We start from the raw sequence: 7,399 nt of genomic DNA, 5'->3' as shown, positions 1-7,399 counted from the left end.
TGCTATTGCAAACAAGGGTATGAGATTTGTGTGCAGTTAGCTTAATACTCGTTATCAGTATTTATCATCACGGGTACGGGAGCATCGGGCACTTTTGCATGATAAGTCAAGAACATCTTCAAAAACAGTCTCGTTAAATGACATCGTCTCAGCAAAATAATTTGCAGCACAAATGCAGCTTTAACGCAATGGGAATTAGGCAAGGTGTTAGAGATTCTTATACAAACAGTTTCATGTGTAATGAAAGTAATAATACAAAGTCAGCAAAAACATATGCCGCAAAAATGCAGCGATGGCGCAAAGAAAACTCGGCGGCGAAATGTGGAAAAGATTTCTTTAATACAAACGTATGCATGTAAAATGAAAATAATACTTTACAAACAATCAAATTTATTTGAAAAAAATACATATAAGGGATCAGACCCATGCTCTTTAAAATGATCACCATTGAATCATTTTTGTATTTATAAGCTGCCAATGCGCAAAATTTCCCGTTAACAAGTTATGTACTTATTCTCCTTAAACATGACCTCACCAGATATTGTTTTATAACATAATCTAGACAATTAGGCCAATTTGGATCTAAAACAATTTAAATAATAGCATTTCAAATATTTTATGAAAACTTTGGCCTTCATAACGTATATTTTGGTTTACTTTACCCCATAGTGCGTCAAAATACACAAAGGTTAAAGATAATTTATCGAAGCATGGTATGTAATTGCTTTTATCATACCAACGCGGAGCATACTTCAACATAAAAGAAGTTGAAGTAAATTGAGGAATACGTACATAACGTTTCTGTTATTCTTTATTATGTCAATGATGTTATATTGCACTACAATTTGAATACACTTGCAGTGAAATAAGCATTACAAATAACGACGTTAACTTCTTATTGAAACGGGGTAAATATGGCATTGAAGAAATGCTTATCCTACCCAAAGTAGATCATAATATAAATTAAGTAATCATTGCAGCTGGTTTAGGTTCTTCTGTTGACAAACATTACAACAGACATGAATACAAAACACCATTTGAATAGTATCTGTTTGCTCTGTTTTGATATGTAGTTTGCCTAAAGTTGTCGGGCTTGTGGGAATACAATTTTACAGTCACAGAGAGCGATACATAATCAGTATGACCATTTTAATACAAATATACCTTTTGCGTCTTGGTCTAAATGTTGCAGAATGGTTTATTACTGTCACGGATTTAAAAGTTCATATCATAAAATAATAAATGTAAATCTAATGTTTTTGTTATTTACGGCGCGGCTCGTTTTAATAGTCTATAGAGTGTGCAGTATATGCGAATATAAGGTCAAACATCAATACTTGATTACTACGAGAAACCACCGTGCCCTGCACCAATGTACTAAAATACTTTAGCAAAAGATTTTATTATTTGTAGTTTAGACATTATGATGTAAATAGTCATATCAAGTTTTAAAATATTCATGCATGGTACAACCTTGTCAGACATTAACAAAAACATTGATCTTGATAACCCCACAGTAAAGGTCGAAACGCAGTTTGTATCATATCTTTTCACAAGACATTAATATACCAACACGACGAAACGCTGAATCGGTTGACATGATTTATTAGTTATAAATGTCATAAGCCGGTAATGTGATACTGTCAGACAGCTGTATTTTCATTCTGTTCGCCGCATTTCACGACATTCTTTTTGTACGCCAATGATTAGGACGCAATTAAAGTAAAATACTGATCAACCATGATTGACATTATCTACTTATTTCGAAACAAAACTGTAACTGTATGAAAGGCAATTTTAAAACAGGTACCCAGATTATCTGTTACAATATATGGCGCATTGAGTTATCATGTCCTCTCTTTTTTTAAAAAATAAACAAAACATAAAGTTATATACATGTATGTTCTGTGATTAAATTTTTGTATCAATCCTGAGAGCGAAATTACTAAAAAGTCAACTTATTTATTAAAAACATTTAATAAAAAATTCCGAAGAACAAGAAATATTAGGTACGGCCGAAATCGCATGCCCTCGAAACTAAGAAACTAACTGAATTCATAATATACAATATACTGAAAAATAATAAGTTAATATTTTCTAACGAATATGTGATTTAAACCGCTAGAGATCCTCCTTGGAGATATTGGTTTAAACTTATAAATTGTTGCATTTATTTGCATTTCTTTCTTAAAAAATCCCCCTATTTGCATTAAAATTTACCAATGTCCGTGTATCCCACTGTCCCTTTGACCGGTTTTGCTAGGTTTAATGTAGCACCGACACAATTATAGGTCATATGGCGACTATACAGCTTGATGGTGGAGGAAGACCCCAGCTGCCCTTCCGTTGATTATGTCGTCACGGTCGGTCATGTGGTAGAACCACCGACCTTCCGTAAGCCAGTTTGATGGCTTCAGTCCTCCAAAGTACTTAGTATACTATACAGAATGTACATTGTACAATATAAAATGTCAAAAATTCAAATCCCTCTTTGATTATATAAACTATGACCATTTCTGATCTGTGTTATGTATCTTTATTGAAAACATTTTTTCCTTCATTTACTCTGCATGTAAGTTCTGTCATAACTTGACGAAATATAGAAAGAAACTTGGGATTGAAAACCCAATCAGCCATAATCTGCTCAATCTGATTAAAGTCATCTCCTTGTGGATCTGAAGACAAGCTAGAGCAGATTATGTTCAGACAAACTTTCAGCTAGCCTGTCAGAGCCTTTTTCAACATTTTGAAAGGGAAAATAGAAGTTAGAAATATCTATATTTAACCTAGGTGGTTTCAATGTGTGATTATTATGGGTTTTCAGATTTTTATTGCTGTGCTATTGTGCCGTGGCGACTCGGGTATGATTTTTTCTTCATAAATAAATTTAATAAGTTTATAATATGACGAAACTTCGATCTAGAGTCCAGTCTAAGCAAAACAGAAACAACGCTGGAAATAAGCAAAAAAGAAACAACGCTGGAAATAAAATAGCAATTATTATTATTATTATTATTATTATTATTATTATTATTATTATATTGGAAATTCGATTATACTTGAATGATCTCCATCAGATCTAACGAAGGAAGATCGAGTACGTAAGTCAATTTGTAATCTGCTAACCCTGAAATGACGCATATTGGCTCCCGTTCACAAATTAACCCCCTACTTTCGGTCTCGATTCACAATACTTGCCATCGTTTGAATATAAATATCAAACTGTCACATTTCATACAGAATGCATTATATCAGTGTCAAAAATGCGTCACTAAAGCACCTGTTCTACTCGAAAATCCACAAACAATTGAAAACCTGTTTGATTACATCGGGCCTCGGCAGACCACTCCGAGTACGGGAGGACTTGGGTTCGCACTCGGGCCGTGTAATACCAAAGATGTGAATGGTACTAATAGCTTCCTCTCTTGGCGCTCAGCATTAAGAGGATAATTCTAGGACTTGTCATTCGGTGTCAGCATAATGAGACTCGGTTGGGTATAATGCCACATGTAAACGGCGTAACATTTCAGTGAAATAGCACTGTAAAGTTGAGCCTTGCAGACACCATCGTTAACTGTTAAAAAAACGCTTAACTAGAACAAACAAAAACACCCAGTGACATAAGATTTATTTATATCCAGTCTCATCATTGACATAAGCTACAAAAATCGATTATCTATGTGAATGGGAGACTTTCTACGGGTACGGTGAAATGTTCATGACGCTGCGAAATTTTTATGACGTTACATAACATGTTCTGCACAAAACCATGCACAAGAAGAATTTTACTATTTAAAAATAATTTCTTTTTGCCATCAAATCATCATTTTATGAACAATCGTGTTTGGAAGATAATGACGACGGACCACCAAGAAAGGTAACTACAAAGTCAGGGATTGGGACACTTTCTATCAAGGAAACGGAATCAAAATTTAAGCGGTCTCGTTTTGTGGTTTTAGTTCATTGTTTTCTTACGGTCAGATTAAAACGCAAAATACAGGGAATTTTCGCAAAATGCTCACGATCTAAAATAAAGCTTATTTTCCTTGTCACATATTACTTTTGATTTTACTTCGGCCTTCCTACTTGAACCAGTTAACTGAAAGTGTGGACTTTGGGCAAAATATAGCCAAAAAAATGCAAACACTTATAAGTATTAATGTCTATATATATTGTAATGAAATTTCCCAGCATGCAAGCTTATATGGCCTTTCATGCGAGACCTACTTTTCTTTTTTCAAGTCTCTTCAAGTCTCTCACTTAACGTATTGATGACCGACTTTGTTAATTTCCATACGTGTAGGCATTGTAGTTTTAAAGCTTTTACAACACATTTTTGATTAACCTTTTTAATTTACGCTTGCCTGCTAAGTCTCACAAGTACACATCTAACAGTTGCAAAATAGGTGGTTACATCCGCTACATTTTAGATCTTTTTTGGTTGCTATACTACTGTCACACCTTTCACTTTTCTAGACTATTTGCTGGCCTTTGTCTGTGCTTTCACCTACTCCCTCTTATCTTTTAAATAGTGACTTATTTGGTATGTTTGTATGTATAAATTCATCAATTATCAAATCTCTTTTACTTTTAAATGCTGGAAATGCCTTTGTTTATATCGTGAACCCCACATTATCTTTTATTTTGTTATAAACAAGAAGCTATATTTATTGTTTGTAAGATACCATTTTCAATAATCATTTTCCCACATATTTGTCAAAGGGTTGTATGTTAGATGATACAGCAGACAATACAATTGAATAATTCATCCAAAGACCTTAGTTCTTTAAAGAAACATTTAGACAAAAGGCAAAAAAATAAAGAATCTTTATTTAAAGGGACGCAAATTATTCGATGCCTGGAAATTTACAATTAAGGATTCCTTTTTTTTCTGCCAGAAATATATATGAAAATATTTATAACTTCTTCTTCATTTTTATAGTAATGACAAACGTTTTATCAATAATGCATTATGGTACATTATGGCAATGCATTTCAATGAATAAAATATTGATGTATAATGAAAAAGAAAATCATTATCTTGAAAACGTTCTTTTTATCTGTATATTATTAATATACATGTAACCAGATAATTATGACTAAATTTCTGTTTAACATGTTACTTTAGGTTACAGAAACATACCTCATGAATGTAATATGGTCCGCTATAAATTGAAAGGGAGGTAATTCCTATACTACAAATGAAATAGTTCTCTCATAGTTACTCAACATTTAAGGACGTAAATATTGTAAAAAATGTACATTTTCTTCCTTGTCTGATTTTAACACAGAAAAAATAGGAGCATGGCGCTTTATGGTTTATTTAAAAAGCTTGTGTTTCAATTCAATTTTATTCAGGTTATAAGATCATAAGAATACAATATCATAATAAAAGAATCATACATTACATAAACGTATACCTGTTCAATATAAAAGACAATTATTCTAAGAATATGATATTAATAACTAATCATAATATATGATGCAAATTTGATCTTATAGCCTAGGATGGCCCATTAAAGTAAACTTAATCACTTATTTCCAATGGGGTCCCTAAAATTATATATCCTGTAAAAATTGACAAAAGCTAAAAATGAATTGTTATTATATAATAAGTAAGTAAATCGTCTTTTATATTCTCGTACGATGAATGGGAAAAAAACAATAAGTAAAAATTCTTTATAAATCATGAATCTACAAAATAAAACTGAAACTGTATCTATAGATCTACACAGTCATATAAATATCACTAAATTTACACTTTAAAATACCAGTTTGTCTCTGCCTCGCACATTAATACAGATGTTTCTTTATTTCTTATTTGAAATAGTTTTTTGAATTTTATCTGTTTTATAGAATCAGACAGATTATTCCAGTCATGTATAGCATTAAAAAAGAAAGTACTATCTACAAAACTATGATTTTTTGGAATAATAAAATTTAGTTGGCTGAATCTTGTTTTTGTATGTAAAGATGACACACTCTGAAAGTTATGATTGAAATATTCTGGGGATTTGCCATGGAATATATTGAAAACATGATTAAGACGGTGTTGTCGGACCCTATCCTCGACTCTCAACATATTGACCATCTCACAGTATCACAGTCACCGATGACCTTGGTGGCAAATTGAGAATAAACCGAACGACCTTATTTTGAGTAACCTGCAACCTATGTTGTAATGCCTTTGAAGTCCAGAATACCAAAATGAACATGAATAGTCGAAATGACATTGAATCAGAGTATTAACCAGCGTTTTCTTAGTTTGAATGCTGAAATTACAATGACGATATAAGAATATAAGAACTTCACTCGACCATTGACCTTGAACAAGATGAACTAAGTATTGATCCAGAGAGGACTGGTCAATACCACACCAGATACTTGACATTTTTGAGAAGGAATAACACACCTTTGCAGAACTTGGTATTAGACCCACAATGCTGTTTTAGAATTATGTAAACTGCCGATGAACAGTATTCATTCTACTCTACACCTTAAAACGTGACTTTGAATTTTACACGTTTTTCTTGTAATTATTGCATAGGTTTAAATTATTTTTATAAAAAAAAAGACCCATGATATACTAACTCCGCTTGGAGAATATACTAATGACTGGATTATATACGTGCATTTTGGCTGCAAGGGTTTTACCTGTTGCTTAGTTTTATGAATGTAATTATGTTAAGCCCTTGTCGAGTATGTAGGGTAGAAGACTTTCGAAGAACATAGGCTTAGCAAGTAAAACTACTTTATAGTATTCGTGAAATGCGACTTTGTTTCTCCAGTATGAGATGGATGATGTAGATAGACAGATAGATTTATACTGTTCGTTTATATGAAACTGTTATTTTCTGCTTAAAACCCACAACACAAAGAAAAATGCTCGATGGAAATGCGGATGAGTTCGGTAGCACCCGCAAGCATCCGTAGTAACTCCAATCTCATTCGTAAGTCATTCGTGATCCAGTCAGAAATGGGGCATGCGGACAAGGATGCAAATTTTGAACATGCAATTTGCTACGATAAATATACCATAAGGAATCCGTGATAATTCGTAACGCTTGAAAATCGTCTATCAAAATATCGTAACAGTCAAGCAATCACTGTGTTTAAAATTGCGAGTATACGTTTTATCCAGTTTAGTTCAATAGGTTTGTCATGATTGATTAGAATTTACATACAATTGCAAACATTTAATTTTCTTAACATCCGGAGCAATCCGGGATGGAACGGATACCGAAGCCCATCGGACAGTGTGATTCTGCTTTAAATATTTTAGTATAAATACCAGGGAACCATCGTAATTTGGTTTTTTTAATTGTATATGATACAGTAATGTTTAACAGGTACTTTTACATTATGTATCAAGTATCGTAGAAAATCACAAGCCATAGAA

Source organism: Mercenaria mercenaria, chromosome 18, assembly GCF_021730395.1.
Source record: "Mercenaria mercenaria strain notata chromosome 18, MADL_Memer_1, whole genome shotgun sequence".
Classification (NCBI taxonomy): Eukaryota; Metazoa; Mollusca; class Bivalvia; order Venerida; family Veneridae; genus Mercenaria; species Mercenaria mercenaria.
Note: the sequence above shows the minus strand (reverse complement) of the source record.